General features: G+C 48.2%; 1 protein-coding gene across 3 annotated transcripts in view; it reads right to left on the bottom strand.

The window, feature by feature from the left end:
* SGK3 (serum/glucocorticoid regulated kinase family member 3) overlaps positions 1–20,970 on the bottom strand; it is a 652,786-nt gene that overhangs the window by 488,668 nt on the left and 143,148 nt on the right. The window contains exon 1 of one of the 3 annotated variants that reach the window (XM_086965821.1): positions 18,808–18,880. The exons of the other annotated variants lie outside the window; for them this stretch is intronic. The gene's annotated coding sequence lies outside the window, so the exon portion shown is untranslated. Of the gene's footprint in view, positions 1–18,807; positions 18,881–20,970 lie in introns of those variants that run through there. 3 annotated transcript variants of the gene reach the window in all.

Here is a 20,970-nt window from a genome sequence, read left to right as displayed (position 1 = left end):
CTACCTTGCTGCACAATTTCAGTTTCTTACTCAGGCGGTGGCACTGGAATTTCGGGGGCCAGAAAGAGACACTGTTGGAAACGGTTCCATACTAGAATTGGGGTAAAGCGCCCATACGCTCCCGAGATCCCATTAGGTATGTGTACAGTGTTACCGCATGGCGGGGATTGGTCCGCCCTTGCAGAGTGGGAGGAGCTGGGATTGCAGATGGTGGGTGACTTGTACGCGGATGGTGAGCTGTTGCCCTATGGTACTTTGCAGGAGACCTTTGGTCTACCGCGCGGCCACTACCTGATGCACGCTGCACTGATCGCTGCCATACAGAGGCATTGGGGAGCCAGCCTTTCAGGACCACCAACAAGAGGAGTGTGTCAATACGTGGTGATGGCAGCGGATACCTATAAGGCGGTTACTTGCCTATATAAATGCCTGCTGGGAGAGGGGCTTACTCAGTTACAAAAGCTACGGGAGCAATGGGTGACGGACTTAGATAAGGCAATACCTGATGTGGCTTGGTCGCAGATAATTAAGCGAGCGTGGAAAAGTACCAGAAACGCTAGGTTTCAGCTTATTCAGTTTTTCGTATTACATAGGGCATACCTCACACCGGCTAAAATTAATCAGTATTTCCGTGTGGACACCGCGCTATGCCCCAGATGCAGACTACAGGGCGCGGACCTGTGCCATATGCTGTGGAACTGTCTGCAGTTGGGTACCTACTGGGAGGAGATAACTGATCTACTTTGTAGAGTAACCGGACGACAGATTACTATGGACAAGGGAGTTTGCCTACTACACTGGTTCCCACACACCAGTAAAAATAAGATCACTAGTAAGTTTATAGACCTGGGGTTCATTCTGGCTAAGAGGGAAATCACATCTCATTGGAAAGCGGCGGTTGGCCCCAACTATGTTAGATGAAAAGCAGCGTTGCTCCTATGGGCGAGTAGTGAGAGCTCAGTACGATTGCAACAGGCACATAGGTCCCATAATGATAGGGCGCTAGAGGCAGCGCGGGCATGGGAATCCTTAGTGACGGAGCTCCGGACCTCGGACTTGGGAACTAACTTGGGCTCCGGCACATCGACGGAGGATGAGCATCAATAGGTGGCTTCCATTGACCTTGGGGAGAATAACGAGAGAAGGACTCCCGACATCCATAGCTCTCACGTTAGTAGGGATCGTCGTTGATGTGCTGGCCAACACACACAGGGAACATTAGAATGGCTTATGGTCAACACTCACTCTCTTAGGATAGAAGCGCCAGCAGCAGGGGTGGGGGGCAGGGGTAGTTAGACAATAGGGACAGACCTACCTGAGGTGCCGTATAAAGATCTAGAGTCCAGACTTTCACATATGTTAGATTGCAGAACCAGGGCACTTGTCACAGCAGGGCAGGCTCAGACCAGGGGCAGTGCATCCTTAACGGTGATGTTAATAATTGTTCCCTTGGCTTGCTGGACCACTATTAATATTTACACTATTATGGAATGTCGGACTCTTTGTACTGATGATGGTCCTGTAACATGTCTGTTTGTTTTACTTTTTTAAATAAAAAGATTTTTTTTTTAAAAACAATTTTTCACAGAAAACGTATGAGATGCGTTTGTTTATGAAAAATAAGGTTACTTTTGTATGGAACAAGTCTTGTCAACAGTCATTTGATAATATAAAAAAAGCCATTGCGAATGCTCCTACTCTGCAGAGCTTTGACCCACAGGCTGCTTCCATTGTTACTACCGATGCCATTGCTACTGGTCTAGGTGGTGTTCTTACACAAACAAATGATGAGGGCAAAGAAGTTGTTATAGCTTTTGCCTCTCGCTCTTTGTCTCCGGCTGAAGAGAAGTACTCGTTCATAGAACCGGAGGCATTGGCGTGTGTATGGGCCGTGGAGCGTTCTTATGGGGTAAAAAACTCGTTTTGAGGTCCGACCATAAAACCTTTGACTAAACTTCTGACTACTGAGGGTCTCTCCAGGGCGCCAGCAAGGATTGCCAGGATGTCTATGAGAATTCAGGACTTTGTGTATGAGGTGCAGTATGTTCCCGGAGCAAAGAATATTTTTGCTGATTTCCTTAGCAGGTTCTGGTTACCTATGAAGGAAATTGACAATGACCCATGGAGTGATTTTCGTGTAGCGGGTGTGTTTGGTGACACCGGTGGGATGAGGAATACAAAAAAGATGATGTTTTGAGTACTGTCAAAATGAGGATTACTAATGGGGTGGTCCAGTGAGTCTAAATTGGATTCTAATTTAAGGGCCTTTTGGGAAGTGCGTGATGAGTTGAGTGTTGAAGAGTATTTTGTTTGTAGGGGAGGAAAATTGTACCTCCTGTAGGCATGAGGAAAAGAATTGTGGATATTGGACATGAGGGACATCCAGGGATTGCTTGCACTAAAAGGAACATAAAGGTTTTGTATTGGTGGCCTAGGATCGATTTAGTCATAGAGAGGCTTGTACGTTCCTGCATTGATTGTGAGAATTCTGACAAAGTACAAAAAACCTTAAATCCGCCCTTATCATCGTTAGGTTGTCCAAACTTACTGTGGGAGAATGTTGCGTTAGACATATTGGGACCTGTGTGTTGGCAAGATGGAACTTCTAAACATATTTTGGTCCTTGTAGATCTTTTTTCTAGATGGTTAAAGATTGAGGTAGTCATGAAAGTTGGCACTCAGAATGTAATTAGTTTTTTAGAAAAATGTTTTAAGGCAAGGTTTTCCAGCGTCAATATTAACCGATAAACGAGTTCAGTTCAAATCTGAATTAATGAAAACATTTCTTCACAATACAGGTATTGAACAGAAGTTTACTGCTTTGTATCATCCTAGAGGTAACTCGGTTGTGGAAAGGGTGAACAGAGTTTTGAAAGGTGTTTTGCAATTGACAAAAAGAGGAAACAAGAATTGGGAGGATGAACTTAAACTGATTTGGTAATATAGAATTACTATACATGATACTGTAGGAGAAAGTCCTTTTGGTTTGATGCGTGGAAGGTTTCCTCATTGCAAAATTAACCCTGGATGGATTGGTGGAAGCAAAAAGTATGTTTGGGATACTGAACGAGTGAAGCAGTCTATCATTAAATCTCAGGAAAAAAATAAAGCATATTTTGACACCAAACGTGTGTGTGCAAGTTTGGCAAAGTCCCAAAATTAAGCTAGCAAGAAAATCTGGGAAGTTACAGGCTACATTTTCGGATCCAAAGGTTATTACTAAAGTCATGAAAAACACGGTTCAATTTGAGGATGGAAGTATCCATCATATGAGTCGCATTGCATTATCAAAAGATAATTCCTGTACAAAATCAGAAGACTTTTGTGATCAGAGTAAAGATTATTGGTGGTTAGACGTCCTATTTTGAGAAGGGGGATGAGTCAGGGGTTGGAGTTCAAGTGCCTGAAACTGGAGTTCGGGTACCTGAAACTCAGCACCCTGAAACTCAAGCATCTGAAACTCAAGTACCTGATACCCATGTATCAGAACTTCTACTAAGATCTGATACTGGTGCATTGGAATCTCCACAGGTACCGGACATTGGTGCATCTGAGCTTCCGCATAGTTTGGAGAGTAGTGGGAACTCTAATGTACAATTTGACACAGGGTCTTTAGATGACATGGAAGTGAACAGGGCAAGTAGATTTGGAAGACGTATTCATACTCCAAGAAGATATGATGATTTTGTCAGTTTTCAAAATATTGTCTGTTATTGTTTTATCATTTATATTAAGAAGGGGGATGTGTAGTGATCGTATGTTTCTTTAAGATCTCTGGTGGAATATTTACTATGTAATGAAATGTAGTGTACAGTGCAGGGTGTAGGAATGTTATGATTCATTTCTTCTGTGACCAACTACTGTGCTGCATGCACTTTTATATGTACCTTACTTAAATGTATTAAACTAGAAATTCATTTATACTTTAAGTGTGATTTCTACACCTATTATTCTCCTCCGAATACGCTACAGTGACCCACTGCACAAATTTTCGCACACCAAATAAAACAAGCAAAAAACAATTGTTTATATCACAAGTTTCACTTCACTGGAAGTTGTCAGTTCAGAACACATTCAATCCCTGACCATCAATTAAATCGTAAAGAGGATATGGTCTCCAAACAGGAAGATATACGTGAGCAGCAAGTTAGACTCTCTTTTATTTAATTTTTATTTTATTTTTGTTGCAGGCAAAACACGCATATCCCCAGCCCGTGGGCTGCATCTCCAAACCATCAATTGTGTACTGATATAGGATACAGTTGTTATCACGGCCCATCAGCCCACATCCCGGAGGCCGGGCGGCGCAGCTTTATTCAATCAACCAAACATTATATAGTCATTATCATTGTGGGCTTTCCATGTCGAGTCGGTACCCTGCATTTTATTATACAGTAACCTCCCCCTCCCCCCAACTATGTCCGTTGTAACTGAAATAACATACCCTAACATGCTCATTGCCACATCATACCCTTTTTGCCCCACGATATTTGGTGCATCTTCCCTATGGTCACAGTTTCGCCCCCCACCACCCCCCCCCCATCCCAGCACTTCCCCACAGAACATTGCATTTCCAGTCTTTCCTTTTAAATTTCTCCTCGATGTTGCATGCCTCCCCCCTCATGCCTTTGCCGGTTCACGTTTGGTCCCACTCCTGTTGTAGGCCCTCCATGCTCGACCTATCACACCTCACTGCCCTCCCTCTAGACCATGGTATTGCCACCATTTTGCCCAAACTCTCCGAAACTTTTTGGGGCACCCTCTCGCCTTATATGTTACCCTTTCTGCCGCCATGTAGAGATCTAGGCCCCTTCTCCATTCCTCTATGTCTGGTGTCTCCGCGGCCCCCCAATGTTTTGCTATGTCCCTCTTGACCACCACTAGCGCCAGCACCAAAAATATGAGTTGGTTGCGTGGTAGGTCTACTTAGTTTGTCATGCCCAACAACGCCAGTTTCGGGTCTCGCTCTAACTCTATCCCCAGGACTTCCCCTCAGTTCCGTGAAGATGTGTGTCCAGTATAGTCGTATTTTGTCGCACGACCATATAGTGTGGTAAAAGTCTCCTGGGTGTTGTTTACATCTGAGACACCTGGGGTCTGTTATTTTCCCTGTTTTGAGGAGACGTACTCTATCAAAGTATGTCCTGTGGAGCACGTTCAGCTGAATGAGCCTCAGCCTTGACTTAATCGCTACCTCGCGTGGGTGCATCAGGACTATCTCCCAATCCAAATCTTCCATCTCGCCCACTTCCGCCTCCCATACTCTTCTTAGTTTTGTTAAGTCCCCCAGCATATTGTTAGTTAGTGTCTTGTATGTGAGCGAGACCGCCTGATGTGTTATCTATTCCTGCAGAAGCCTACCCTCCAGTGGAGCGTATTCCGGCAAATCCGTAAGTGTGATGTTTTGGGCTCTCCATGCATGTGCCAATTGTGTATGTTTGAAAAGTTGAGAACTGTGTAGTCCGTATTCCATTTGTAGCCTGTCGAACGACTTCAGTACCCCCTTATATATGACATCTCCAATATGCGAGATGCCAATGTCGTCCCATCTTTGGAAACCTTTCAGTTTTTTTATTCCGTCAGCCAATGGCAATGCCACAGCGGCGTCTGTCTAGTTGGTCTCCCATCCCACCCCATACGTTTTGTCGCTCGCGTCCAAGCCCGTAGTGTGAGCAGTGTCGCCGGTAGGAGCGACCTCCGTATCTTTCCCCCATAGAGATAGTGGTACACGTTGTGGGGTGACAGCTTCTGCCGTTCCAGTGCGTATGTCGGGTGGTCGGCCGGGGCATGGATCCACTCGTCAGGTGTTCCGCCCAGTAGTATCTTCTAGATTAGGCAGGGAAATCCCCCCATTGTACTGGTGTCGTTGGAGCGTCTGAAGGGCAATACATGGCTGTTTCCCCAACCACAGAAAGGAACGTAGGTCCGCGTGGACTTTGGGTAGCGTGGTGGCCGGGAGTGGGTAGTACTCGTTTTGGAGTGCATAGAGGAACTTGGGGAGGGTAATCATTTTGTACATTGCTGCCCTTCCTAGCAGGGTGAGCGGCAGTTGCCTCCATCTATTCATGTCCTCTACCGCTTCGGTCATGACTCGCTCTACATTTCTGTTGAATGAGAGCGCCCTGTCTAGCGTAACATAGACCCCCAAGTATTGAAACCCCTCTGTAGTGGTGAGTAGTTGGTCAGGCAGGGTCCCCCACCTATCGGCCCCTTGTGGATCGTAGAGTACTGATTTGTTCCAGTTGATGGTATGACCCGCTCATGGGCCAAAGCCCTCCAGTTCCCTGAATAACTCCAGGACCGAAACCTCTGGTTCCGTTATGTACAGCAGCACATCGTCTGCATACAACGATATTTTTTCCTGTGTTTCCCTAGACGCCCCCCCAGAGAAGCCGTGGATTCCGGGGTTTTGTCTAACCTTGGCGGCCAAGACCTCAATCGTGAGCGTGAATAGTAGGGGGGACAGTGGGCACCCCTGTCTCGTGCCTCTGGACACCCGGAATTCTCTTGACAGTCTGCCATTGACTCGAACACGTGCTTTCGGAGCTGTATACAGTAGCTCTATCCACCCCTGAAATTTTGGGCCTAGGCCGAACCGTTGCAGTGTTGCCAAAAGAAATGGCCAGTGTACAGCGTCGAACGCTTTTTCTGCGTCCAAGGATAGAAACCAGTGGGGTTCCTCTCTATCTTTGACTTCCTGCAACCAATTGTGTGTGTGTCTTAAATTTAGTTTAGTCGCTCTGTCTGGCAAGAATCCGGATTGGTGTATGAGATCTGGAATCACCGACCTCAGGCGCGTCGCCAATACCGTTGCCAATATCTTCACCTCAATGTTAAGGAGTGAAATGGGGCGATACGAAGCACATTCGTCAGTAGGTTTGCCCTTTTTGTGAATTGGCACAATGGTGGCCAAAGCGAGGTCGGGTGGGAGGCGTCCTTCCTGATAAGATTCAGTGTAGAGGGCTTTCAGGTGGCGCGTCAACAGATCTGCTGTGCGTTTAAAAAATTCCGCAGGGAATCCATTGGGTCCCGGCGTTTTCCCTGTTTTGAGCTTATTGATGGCCTCAGAGATCTCGTCGAGTGAGATGTCTGTCTCCAGTGCCAAGCTGGATTCAGTGGCTAGTACAGGTAGATCTACTCCCTCCATGTATTGTAGTGCATCCTCAGCCGTCCCGAGGTCCCTTGCCGCATAAAAGCCTTCATAGTGTGACGCAAAGGTGTCGGCTATCTCTTGTTCGGTGCACACCAGGACTTCATCTGACCGCCTAATCTGTTCCACCTATCTGGCTGCCCTCTCCTTCCTGCTCAGCCAGGCTAGGAGCTTGCCTGATTTGTCGCCCACATCGTAGAGCCGATGCAGGGTGGCCAGTGATTGCGTCCGCGCTTCGTTCGAGGCTATCTCTCTATATTCCCGTTGCTTGTCTAGCAAGTGCCGTAGAATATCGTCGTCCTTGCGTGTCTGGTATTCCCCCTCTAAATGTAATATTTTGGCCTCCAGTTCCGCTATCTCTGCCTGTTGTTTCCTACGGTCTTCCCGTAGCCTACTCTGTGCCCTGTCTCTCAGAACCGTTTTCATGGCCTCCCAAAAGGTTACTCCGGAAGCAACCGTGCCTTCATTTTCTGCCACGTAGACTTTGACGTCAGCCCTGAGTCCTCTTATCATTTCTGGTTTCTGGAGATCCCAGGCTGCCAGTCGCCATTCTGAGCCCGTCCTTCCTTTGTCTGCCCCCACCTTTGCGTATAATGGCGAGTGGTCCGAGATACCCCTTGCCTTATATGCCACCTCGTCTCCAGTAGTGAGATATTGCCTAGCCATGAAAATATAGTCCAGTCTCGAGAACACTCTATGTGCCCCAGAGTAGAAGGAGTATTCCTTTTGGGTAGGGTGTCGCCATCTCCATACGTCTGTGAGACCCAGGTGTGCCATGTGTTGTGATAGTGTTGTCTCCGCCCCTCCCCGACGTGTTGGCCCCGTGCGGTTTAGCTCTTCTGACATAACGTCATTAAAGTCGCCTCCCACTATTTGTATTGTATCGGCCGTGTCTATGAGGATCGCAGCTATCGCCTTGTATGTGCGCGCCTGTAGTTTCGGTGGGGCATAGACTGAGAGTACTGTGTATCTTTGCCTCCTCCACACTCCCTGTACACCTGCATAGGTCCCTTGTGGGTCGCTCCAAGTACGTGTTCTTTTAAATGGGAATGCTTTGTTTATCAGTATAGCAGCTCCTCTTGAATCTTGGGTATACCCAGCGTGTGCTAGGACCGCATACCTCCCTCTTGCTATGAATGTACATATTTCGCCTCTGAGGTGTGTCTCCTGCAAGAGGGCAAAGTCCGGCGCCACCCTCTTAATGTATTCGTTCACTAGTCCCCTCTTTATTCTAGAACTCAGGCCATTCACATTCCATGTGAGGATCGATACCCCCTGCCTTCCTGTAGTGGTGTAGTCAGTGTACCTGCCATGGTGTGGGGTGGTGCTCGTGTTCTGTTCGCGTCTGTGCTGGACGCCAGTGGTGGTGCTGCAATCCATCTGATTGTGGCTGCCCCCCCCCCCCCGCCTCCCCTCCAACCCCAACTTGTGTAACTATTCCCCCCATTGATCCTCCCCTCCCCATCTCCTTCCCCATCCAGACTCATCCCCTCCGAGGACCGAGCTTTCAGTAGGAGTTGGTCCGTCGCCCGCCCTCACCCGCCCACTATTTAGTTATGTCACACTGTTCCCGCCTCAGCAGGATGCGATATAACCGTGCAGCCGGGCTGCACTCCCAGGCGTAACCTTGGCCACAACTTTGAAACTTGAAGAAGATTTAAAACTGTTAACAACTTCCCAAAAAGAATAAGAATATAAGAGTAAAGGAAAACAAAAAGGGGTAGTGACAACTTGAGTGCTGCCGTGTGCCCCGGCGGACTTCTGATCTGGTCCACTTCAGCAGTTTTTAAGAGTGGGAGTCTTGTGTAGCTGTTTCTGACCCACTAAATTTGTCGGAGTATTCTTGTTCCATGTCTCGTATCACAGTCACTAAGGGGTGGATGGAGCTCTGATGAGTGTCTCTTTCATCATCCTCCGCTTCCGAGTCTCTAGGTTCGGCCTCATCCTCGCCATCCCCTTCCGAACAGGTCAGTTTGTGCGTCCCCTGTAGTAGCGGGTCTGCCGTACCGGAGACTCCTGGTGACTCCGACCTCCCCCTCCTACTTCCCGTCGCTGTGCGTGCTTGATATGGGGTTCCTGAGGCACGAGAGTATATCCTCCTGGATTTTCGCCTTTGCGGTTTTGGGAGGCTCCATTGTGTCCTTTCTCGTACAGTTCTGTCCAGTTCCTCTCGCCCCGCTGCTTCCCTGCCGTTGAGGATCGGTCTCTCTTCGAGCCATTGCCATGCCTCCTCCGGGTGATTAAAGAAAATAGCTTTTTCTTTGTAGATGACTTTAAGTTTTGCCGGGAAGAGCAGCATGTAGGTGATGTTCATAGATCTGAGCTTAGTTTTCACTGAATCAAAGGACCGTCTCTGCTTCTGTACCTCCTGGCTATATTCCGGGAAGATCATGATATGTGTGTTTTCTAGCCTTATGACGCCGAGCTTCCGTGCTTCCCGTAGAATCAAGTCCCTATCCGCGAAGTTGAGGAAACGTGCTATCACAGGCCTTGGTCTCGCGCCCTCCGGGGGTTTCGCCAGCAGTTCTCTGTGGGCTCTTTCAATTACAAAGCATGCCGAGAATTGTGCCTCCGGGAAAGTCTCTTTGAGCCATGTGTGCAGGAACGCCGCCATGTTGTTCCCTTCAATTCCTTCCCTAAATCCTACGAATCGTAGGTTGTTGCGACGCGCCCTATTTTCGGCATCATCAACCTTCCATAGCAGCTGTCTGTGTGATGCTTGGAGTTCCCCCATGTCTTTCCGAATCGTTGTAATCGAGTCCTCGGCCTCCCCAATTCGCGATTCTGTCTCCGTTACTCTGGCTGAGAGGTTCCTGAAATCCTGGTGCAGGAGGGTGACCTCAGATCCCACCTCTCTGATTTTCACTTCGAGTCCCGCCCGTGATTCTTGAATATCTGTTCTCGAAGCCTGGATTGCCGCGAGCAGTGTTCCTGCGTCTATGTGCCCTTCCGCCGATAGGTCCTGGTTCCCCTTGGCCTGTCGTGGTGCTGCGAAACTATCCATGGGGCCTTTTTGCGATGGTTTGGGCGGTGGGTCCTTTTTCCCCATGGTTGCAGGCGTGGGTCTATGTCCGACCGTGGCCGTGCGTATCTCGCTCTGGTAGAGCAGTCGTGGAGGTCCTCCGCCTGGTCTCACCGAGCTCTGGGTATGTCCGGTTTGTCTCCCGGGTTCCAGCCCCTACGTTCACCTTTCACTCGCCCTCTCAATAGTGCGGGTTGCGTTGCGGGGGGCAGGCGCTGTGCCGCCTCAGCTCTGTCTGCTATGGGTCGTGCAACACCCAGTCCGGCCGGACTCCTCCTCCACGTGCCTCCGGTTGTTGGCGGAGCACTACCGCCGCTCGCTATGCGTGGTCTTTGCCTGGGGGGAGCAACACATGCGCTGTTATTTCAGGGACCTAGTCCGACGTTTCCCACGGTCAATTTAGGCTCTGTATCTCCGTATGCTGCCTGCCGGCTCTCCCCGCCGTTAAACGCCGCCACCGGGTCCATCCACCTCTCAACAGTGGCTTCTGCCTGTACGTGAGCCCGCAAGGTGCTGCCTCGGTTCCAGCTGCCTGTGCCACCAGTCAAGTCAAGTCAAAAGATTTGTATAGCGCGCTACATACCCAGAGGGTCTCAAGGCGCTTGAAGAAAGGTGGGGAGTTACTTGTCGAATATCCACGTTTTGAGTTGCTTTCTAAATGCTAGATGGTTCTGAGTAAGGCGAAGGTGAGTGGGAAGTGAGTTCCAGGTTTTAGCTGCTAGGTAGGAGAAGGATCTACCTCCCATGGTGGTTTTGTTGATGCGAGGTACAGTGGCAAGGGCTTGGTTGGAGGATCGTAGTTGGCGGGAGGGGGTGTAGAAGGATAGTCGTGTGTTGAGGCATTCGGGTCCGATTTCGTAGAGTGCTTTGTGTGCGTGGGTTAGGAGGCGGAAAGTGATCCTCTTATTGACGGGGAGCCAGTGGAGGTTTTTCAGGTGGTCAGAGATGTGTTCTTTACGCGGGATGTCTAATATGAGCCTGGCTGAGGCGTTCTGGATGCGTTGTAGTTTTTTCTGGAGTTTTGCGGTGGTGCCGGCGTAGAGGGTGTTTCCGTAGTCCAGTCGGCTCGTGACCAGAGCGTGGGTGACTGTTTTTCTAGTTTCGGTAGGGATCCAGCTAAATGTTTTTTTGAGCATGCGAAGAATGTTGAAGCAAGATGAAGAAACGGCGTTGACTTGTCTGTTCATCGAGAGTGAGGAATCCAGGATGACGCCCAGGTTTCGTGCGTGGTCCGTCGGGATGGGTGCTTTTCCAAGGGCCTCTGGCCACCAAGAGTCGTCCCAGGCGGAGGGGGAGGTACCTAAGATGAGGACTTCTGTTTTGTCTGAGTTCAGTTTCAGACGGCTGTGCTTCATCCATTCGGCTACTTCTTTCATTCCTTCGTGCAGGTTGGTTTTGGCCGTGTTAGGGTCTCTGGTGAGTGATAGGATCAGTTGAGTGTCGTCGGCGTAGGAGATGATGTTGAGGTTATGTTGGCGTGCGATGGCCGCGAGGGGGCTCATGTAAACGTTGAAGAGGGTGGGACTGAGTGAGGACCCTTGAGGTACGCCGCAGATGACTTCAGTAGCCTCTGACTTGAATGGTGGAAGGCGAACTCTCTGGGTTCTTCCGGAGAGGAACGAGGTGATCCATTTCAGTGCTTTTCCTTGGATTCCGATGTTTTTGAGGCGCTGTAGAAGGGATTAGAAGCTATTGAATTTTTTCTTGAAACCCGGCCGAGACCCCATAGAGTTCCAACTCAATTTATTATTGAATTGGCAAGCCTGGCACTCAAACGCAACTACTTCAGATTCATGGACACCTTCTACATGCAAGTGAAGGGCACCGCCATGGGGTGTCCTTATGCCCCAGAAATGGCGGTGCTCTTCATGGCACTGTATGAAGAGCGCTTCATTTACCATCAAAATCCTTATAGCATACACATCTCAAGATGGTATCGCTATATCGATGACATCTGGTGTCAGTGGAGAGGAACTGAGGAACAACTAAAAGAGTTCCATGAGTGGCTGAACAACAGACACCCTGATATAAAGTTCAGTATGAATAGCAGTAACACCCGCTTAACTTTCCTTGATGTAGAGGTATTCCATCAGGAAGGAGAATTAGCAACCACCCTTCACCGCAAACAAACTGATAAAAACTCAATTCTACACTACGATAGCTTCCACCCCAAAAGTTTGAAAGCAAACTTACCGTATAGCCAACTATTACGAATCAGACGTAATTGCTCAAGGAAAGAGGACTATATGATACATGCTGAAACACTATGTGACCAATTGTCCAGACGGGGATATCCTAGGAAGATGTTAAAACATGCCACCAAACGAGCATGGTTCACACCAAGGGAAGCACTGTTGACAAAGAAGGACAAGAAACCGTTGGAACAGCTAGTCTGTGTAACCACGTATGGACCACTAACCAATAAATTCAAGGCCATAGTACTGAAAAATTGGCACTTGTTATCCAACCTTGCCATACCGTTTCCAAAACCTTTATTTGCCCTGAAAAAGAGTAAGAGCATAGGGCAACAAATAATTCGAGCGGATTTGGGTACCCAGAGACCAAAAAGCGACTTACCCACATTGTGGAAATTAGACCCGGTCAAAGGACACCACAAGTGTGGTAATTGCATCTCGTGCACAAATACCATTGAAGGCACCACATTTGAACATCATACTGTTAAATGGTCCCACGTGGAATTCACAAACTGTAAGAGCAAGAATGTGGTCTATGTAATCATTTGTCCTTGTGACAAACTTTACATAGGGAAAACTACACAAACACTGTCACAAAGATTGACCCAACACAGATCTAGGATCAAACAAAAAGTCTTAAATGCCCCAATGGTCCAACATTGCATTGATTTTGGCCACACTGAGAAAGAATTAAAGTGGTCAGTATTATCAAAGATTCAAGTCCCTGCAAGAGGAGGCAGTGTAGAAGCATTATTGGCAAAAAGGGAGGCATATCTAATCCTGAAATATGACTGCGTGAATGATGGACTGAATGAACATACAGAAAGCCAAAACCAATAACTGGGCCGTAGGCGGCACAGACCACCTCTCAATAATCAATCCTGAAATTCTGGGACTACATGTCCCAGAAGCACTGTGTGATATAAAAAAACACCAAACCCTCGCGTTTTTTCAGCCTTTCTCACATTTGAGGAACTCTGGAGTAAACAGCCGTGTCTAGCGACTCATTCACAGGTAAACGAGCACAGGCGCTAAATAATAAATGTTTCAACATTTGTGAAAATCGTAATCCTAAACCTCCGCTTTAATAATTGATTGCAGCGCTAACCGCATTCATCGTAAACAAACTTGAAACCGAGCAACGCCCCCTCCAACATAGGCTCGACGTCTACATCGTGCAAGTAGGTGCCTTCTTTTTGTTTTGTGGAAACTGAACGTTTACAATAGCGAAAACTTCATACTAAGAGTCACTAAAATACCCCATCCGCTTAAACTTACAGCGCCGAGGGGTACAAACCAACAAAAGGTGGCGTCCCAACACAAAGAAATACGGCGCTCCGCGCCCACTGAACACACACAAAGTAAGTGCCGATTGACCCGCTGTCAGTTTCATAGCGTTAAGATGTTTGTACTGATAAACAGGATAATGTCATAGTGCTAAAAAAGTTCCTGTTGACTTTATAGCGCCAACGTCAATTACCGCTCACAAGGGAGATCGGCAACCTGCTCGAATACGTCCCGGCTGTAAAACACGTGAGTGCAAAACACGATGAGATCCAACAATTAATGTAAAGATAAGAACCTTGGGAAACATACCACGTTATTGTTTCCTTTACAGAATCTAAGGAGTCCCCTAAAAGAAATCGATCTGATGATCAGATAATAGAGACTGCACAACAATAAAGGTAATAATACCGTCAGTTGAACAGCTTTTGGTGAAGCATAAAAGAGGGTAAAAAACTTATCATGCCCTATACTTGTATTCATGTAGGTACCCAGCCCCGAAGCCCTGAAGACGAGCCTGCCAAGTACACAGACAGGCTCAGAAACGCGTCGGCTTACAGGCTCTTGACTCTCATTCGTCTTAAGTCCGAATGTTTTTTCAGCGCATAAGGCTCTTGTGTTTGGATAAATACATTGAACATTGATTGCACTAGTGGCCTCTTGCGCTATCAGGCCAAAAGAAAAAGAAAAAAATACTCAGCTTTAGTGGCCTGATAGAAAGTATGTGGACAGGGTACTTCCAACCTTAATGATTCATTATTTCTCAAATGTTTGTTTTGTGGAAATTATCTAAATGTGTAATTCTTTTTTGTGTTTTTCTAAGTGATGTGTAATTTGAGTTTGTAAATATATGTGTCCCAGTGCAGGACAGCAAGTAATTCTTCGGACAGTTATAGTATTTGTAAAAATCATTGCATTTACTTTTTCTGAATTTTCTAAAAAAAATATATATGTTGCACATAAGGATTTAATACCTGAGTGCAAGATTCTGCCCTAAATAAAAATTGAGCAGAACCAATAAACGAGTGACCGGGTCTTCTTCTTCTTTATAATTATAATTGTCCTACCCGGCCACATCATTTGGACAAAACCCCCCTGGTAACAGAGTAGAAGGGTGCTATGGCAGACTGTGTCGAAGGCTGCGGAGAGGTCGAGGAGGATGAGGGCGACTGTGTCTCCATTGTCCAGTAGAGTACGAATGTCGTCTGTTGCTGCGATGAGTGCGGTCTCAGTGCTGTGTTTGGCTCGGAAGCCGGATTGTGAGGAGTCGAGGGATTTGTTGGTTTCGAGGAATGCGGCGAGCTGGTTGTTGACAGCTTTCTCGATGACTTTGGCCGGGAATGGAAGGAGTGAGATAGGGCGATAGTTTTTGAGTTCGGTGGGGTCAGCTGTGGGTTTCTTCAGGAGGGCGCTGAGTTCGGCATGTTTCCAGATTTCCGGGAAGGTTGCGGAGTTGAGGGAGCAGTTGATGACGTCTCGGAGGTGCGGTGCAATAATGGAGTCTGCTTTGTTAAAGATGTGGTGAGGGCAAGGGTCTGTGGGGGATCCTGAGTGGATAGAGTTCATCAGACGGATGGTGTCCTCAGTGGAGATTGGCTTCCAGTCATTGAGGATGTTCAGGGGGGGTGGGGGTCCTGCAGGGGGTTGGGTGGGTTGGTCTCCGGGTTGGTTGTTGAAGCTGTTGTGGATGTCTGCAATTTTGCTGTGGAAGAATGAGGCTAGGGAGTCGCAGAGGGCTTGAGAGGGGGTGATGTCGTTGGAGTTGGCTGAGGGGTTGGTAAATTCCTTGACGATGTTGAATAATTCCTTGCTGTTGTGTGCGTTGTTATCTAGACGGTCCTTTAAGGCTGCTTTCTTGGCATTTCGGATTAGTTGGTGGTGTATGCGGGTGGCGTTTTTGAAGGCGTCCTTGGTGCTGGTGGTTGGGTCTTTTTTCCAGGCCTTCTCGAGGGAGCGACAGAGTTTCTTGGATTTCTTGAGGTCATCGTTGAACCAGGAGGCCTTCTTGCTGCCTGGTTTAATATGTCATTTTTTTCAGTGGTGCTAGGATGTCGGCGCTGTTGGATAACCATTGGGTGAGGTTGGTGGCTGCTTGGTCTGGGTTTGAGGAGTGGGCGGGGGGCTTTTGAAGAAGCGATGAGGAGATCTGGTCGATGGTGATTTTGTTCCAGTTTCTTTGCAGGGTGGGTTGGGGGTGGTTGTTGGATGTGGGCTTGTTGTAGGTGAAGTGAACGCAGCTGTGGTCAGTCCAGAGGAGGGCTGTGGTGTGGCTGAAGGAAACATGCTTGCTGGAGGTGAAGATAGGGTCGAGTGTGTGACCTGCGATGTGGGTGGGGGTAGTGACAAGTTGTTTAAGTCCGAGGTTTGCGAGGTTGTCCAAAAGGGTGGTGGTGTTGCGGTCGTTGTTCTTTTCAAGGTGAAAGTTGAGGTCTCCCAAAAGGATGTAGTCCTCGGAGGGGAGCGCGTGTGGAGTGATGAAGTCCGTGATGTCTTCACTAAATTGTGCGCGGGGTCCTGGTGGTCTGTAAAGGAGGGTGCCTCTGAGTGTGGTCTTGGGGTCGATGTGGATCTGGAAGTGAAGGTGTTCAGAGTTGGCGAGATTGACGTCTGAGCTGGTAGAGATGCGGATGGATTTCTTATGGACGATAGCGATGCCTCCTCCTGTGTGGCCGGTGCGGTCCTTGCGAATGATCTTATATCCTTCCGGGATGGCAATGGTGATGTCTGGGTCTGAAGAGGCATTCATCCATGTTTCTGTTAGGAAGGCGACGTCCGGAGAGATGGTGTTGAGTAGATTCCAGAGGTCAATGGCGTGTCTGTGGACCGAGCGGGTGTTGAGCAGGATGCATTGTAGGTGGTTGGGATCGGATGTCTGTTGTGTGTTCGTAGATGAGGAGTTGTTCTTGGTGCCGTCGAACTTGCAGGAGTTGCAAGAGAAGGGTCCATGGGTGTGTCCGGGAGCGGCTTGGACGCAGATGGGGGAGCGGCCAGGGTTAAGGGCTAGGAGGGTGGTGGCATCGTAGGTAATGCGGGAGGGGTGGGCATTACGAGGACATGGGGTTCTGGCGCTGTGCGCGGTCCAGGCGCGGACGGGCGTAGGCGGGCTTACCTTTGGCGCACCTTCGGCGCGGCTGGGGCGTGATCGCTGCGCGTGACCGCTGCGCGCGATTGTGACGGTCATATATGGATAGTGGGAAGGGGGAGGGGCGAGGGCGGCTCAGCTGGGAGGCGGGGCGGGCTCAAGTGACCGCAAATGGAGCACAAGAACAACAGCAACAAAATGGAGGGGGGAGCAGAGCAGGGCGCCGGGGGATATCGCGCAATGAACTACAGGTCACAAATAAACAAAGTTAATCACAGTGCAGCGAGCGCTATGAACTACAAGTCACCAATAAATAAACAAAGTTAATCACAATGTTGTGTCTGGGGCTCACTCGGGTGTCTCCCGTTGCTTGTTCATGGGCCGTACCTTCCTCCTTCACCCGTGGGGTCTCCCCCACCGTCGATCACCCCTACCAAGTCCGTCTGCCCCTCCACCGTTGCGGGCACGTATGTGGATGTCGTCAACCCGCTGCCTCTGCTTCCCGTCATGTCCTGTCTAGCCGGCAGGTCGTTGTGGTGGTCAATGGGACAGGGGCCGGCGGTGTGTCGCCTCAGCTCTGGCTTTGGCAGGTCACTGCTCCCTGGGATGCGTTATATTCAAGCAGGCCAAGCCCTCCCTCCACGTGTGTCCGCTCATCTGCGGAGCTCCGCTACCGCCATCTTGGTGCAGTTCTGCCGATGGGATCGGAGGGGGTGTCCCACACCCGCCGTTGGGATTGTTTTATTTATCTGCTGGTGTAGGGGGCTAGTGCTGGAGTCCCCCTCCCGCCGCGGAGTCTCGGTACCTTTTATGGGCCCACTGCAGAATCTCCCCGCCGGTTGTTGCTGCACCGGGTCACACCGCCATCTTGGTGCAGTTGTCCTCGATGCCGGCGCTTGCTTTAGGGGTCAGCGCGCCTCCAGTCTCACTCAGTCCTGTGTGTTTCACCCCCAGTGGGCACCCCAATCACTCCGCCTGCCGCTGTCTGGCTCCGCGACCCCCGTTGAAGCCTCTAATACCTTCGGGTCTGCCGGGACCGGGCGCCTGGTCAGTCCGCCATGTTGGTGTAGCGGTCTCTGGGCTCTGGCGCCTCACCCTACCGGGGGGTCTCCGTTCCTCTGAGCTGTCTCACGTTGCGCCGATCTCACTGTGGCGCCGATCGGCTCCTGCCCAGGCTCAAGGGTCAATGCAGCAACCCGCCGTCCACCGCTCTTCGGACACCGGTTTCAGAGCGCGGCCGCCATGTTGCCTTCTTGGGTCTCCCCACAGCCGCCGGTCAAACTCCCGTTTCTCGGGCTCCGAGGTTGTTGGAGCCTCCGTCCGCCCTGCACGACAGTCTCTAGGCGGTCCGCTACACGCTACTTTTATTTCAGTGCGTCGTGGCTGTGTTTTAAGTCGGATTTTGTGTTGGCCGGCCGGGAGCTCCCGAGCTACACGTCTAGCTCGGCATGCTGTTGGCCACGCCCCCCGCAAGTTAGACTCTCTTAGCACCTGTGTTTTTAAAAGTAAACATAATTTCTCTAGATCGTAGCTAATCAATAAATAAAATTCCATACACACATTTTTTTGTATTTCTTACAGGTTAAGTATTGTACCCATTTTCTCTAGGAGGTCCCAGATCTAGAAGCATGATCATCTTGTGTTGTTGACAATAATAAGAGTTAGAGATGGGCACTGGGAACGTATTGAGTCACTTCTGGAGGTGTCATGCAGTTAAAGCCACAGAACTAAGCTTTCTGGAACGGAAAGGTACCTTAATAACCTGATCTGCCCAAACTAAACATACATGTGTGGAATTAAGTATATACACCCGTCCTTTTATGTTATGTGCAGCTAGAGTTGCTTAATACTGGGTTCAACACCATTAAGATGACACTTTCCTTAGCCAACAATTCACTACCTACAGCATTGTTGCTGACAATATTCAGTTTGCAAAAATTCATTCATGGGTTATTCGATACAGTTTCACCTGTCTTCATGTAGTTGGTATTTTCATATTGTGAACTCTATTTACTTTGCATGTAGAATATATTGATATGTGACTTGTTCTAGATGGTAGCACTCACAACATTACCTGTTCTTTGTCTTTTGCTGTTTTCTTTTGTATTTTCACTCTTGCATTTAAATGGATTGTTTCCAGGATAGCTGGCACCTGTAAACAAGGGGATAAGCCGAAATGTGTAGGGTGCTACGCATCCCTGCACCTAATAAACCTCACTGTTTACACTACTGTGAGTGCACTGCAGTTTCTTTGACTTTGCGGACACCGGGATTTGGATCTACAATCCTGATTTCACTCTACGGGGTGGTACCACCACCGCTGAGTGGGTCTGCGGGATGGCACTTTTTTGGGGGGGGAGGGGGAGGAGGGGGGGGGAGTTATTGCTGCGATTTCTGTTTTTGAACCAGTCTTATGACACATCTCCCAAAGAACCAGCCGTATTCTGTTGAGGCTGACAGAAAGTTCACAGCATTCCCCGGGAAACCCCGCCCAGTGTTTCCGAGGACGCAGAGCTTAGAGAGAGTACTGATTGGGTAAGCTAAGCTACACTGTGGGAAACAGGTGAGCACTCAGCGATATGTTTGAGTGACTGTAGATGCAAGCTATGTAACCTGTATTTGTGAATATGGGGGAAGGAAGCAAGGCCCAGAGGGAAGAGGACTGCTTAATCTCTACTTGCGGAATGCATAGAAGCCCAAGGTAAAACACAAGTTTTTCCTACTGACAGAAAGGGACGTACAAACGTTGGAGAGACTCCCAAAGAAAGAGCTTAACAAGTGGTGGGAATCAACATCATTTCAACAGTATGAAGATGTACAGAGAATTCCCATGTGTCTGAGGATCTTCATTATACTGTCTTACAACAACTCTGACACCTTTATGTTGGATAAATGGTATGCTAAAAGAGAAGTTGATAAATGGTATTAATTGATTTTGGAGAAGCTCAGCAAATTGACTGACCAGCAAGAAGTTGATGAATTAAAAGATGCTACATTCAATAGGCTGGATGAGTATGAAACCGAAATAAGGACCAAAAACCAGCAAAACAAATTGAGGGAATACAATGGCTATGAGTCAGATCAACTTCTAACCTTTGCCAAGAGATAGAACATTCGCAACTAAGAGGTATCATTATTATGATGTAAAAATAGACCATTTAAGTTTTCACACAAATTGAACTTAAGAAAGCATTGTGATTTAAAGCAAGGCAAACGTAAAAAGACGGGTGATGTACCTAACTTAGTCGGTACAAAAGGGGGTGGTGATGGACGGAGCATCTGAATCAATCAAACACTCACACCCAGTCAAAAGATCTGGGTTTAGTCCATCACCACCCCCTTTTGTACCCCTAACTTAGTCGGAGCACACACCTGGATATTCTGATGGAAGTTTCCCATGATTGTGGTTTTGACACTAGTGATCCTACTACTTTGAACAATTATATTGTTCTAGATAGATGCAGGCCAAGAAGCTCCAAAGTCAAATCTACCTATGTCCCTCTGTCTTGCACTGATACAATTGATGTTTTTCAGGATGCCTTAGTGAGGGATTTGAAAACACTACATAGAAAGCAATTCAGGGTGAATGGGAATTTGAGTTGGTGCTCAATGGTAGGCATTAAGAGCATTGGAGAATGACCACAACATTTTGATACGTCCTTCTGATAAAGGTGGCAACATTGTGGTGTTACACTAGGCTATGTATTTGAGGGAGGCCTAACACCAACTTTCTGATGAAAGCTGCAATGCAGTCCAACATAGCCAGCGGTACCTTCCTGCACACAAGAGATACACTAAGTTACTCGGTGATTAGCTAGCTAGAGGACGTAATTAAAGAGTATTGGTTTTTTTTTAAATGTGACCATCTATCTCTACCAATCAGTTACCAGTTAACTAAAGTCCACAAAGATAAAGGGGATCCATCAGTGAGACCTATCATTTCAACTAAAGGCAGTTTCCTAAAGAATATGCCAAAGTATATGGACCTTTTCTTATGTACCTCTGTGGAATCACTGTCCTCATATATAAATGATACTCGTGATTTTCTAGTAAGTTTTGAAGGAACAGTTTGGACGTAAGAGCACTGTACACGAGTATCTATCACACCATAGGTATACAAGCAATTTTTACATCCAAGGTACTTGACTTACACACTACATACCGAGATGCTGATTACCATGATTTTGTTCTGTCTCAATGATAAGTACTTTCTGTTTGATAACAAGATATACTTACA

This window comes from Lissotriton vulgaris, chromosome 4_1 (assembly GCF_964263255.1).
Source record: "Lissotriton vulgaris chromosome 4_1, aLisVul1.2, whole genome shotgun sequence".
NCBI classification, from domain to species: domain Eukaryota; kingdom Metazoa; phylum Chordata; class Amphibia; order Caudata; family Salamandridae; genus Lissotriton; species Lissotriton vulgaris.
Note: the sequence above shows the minus strand (reverse complement) of the source record. Positions and strands in the feature narration are given on the sequence as shown.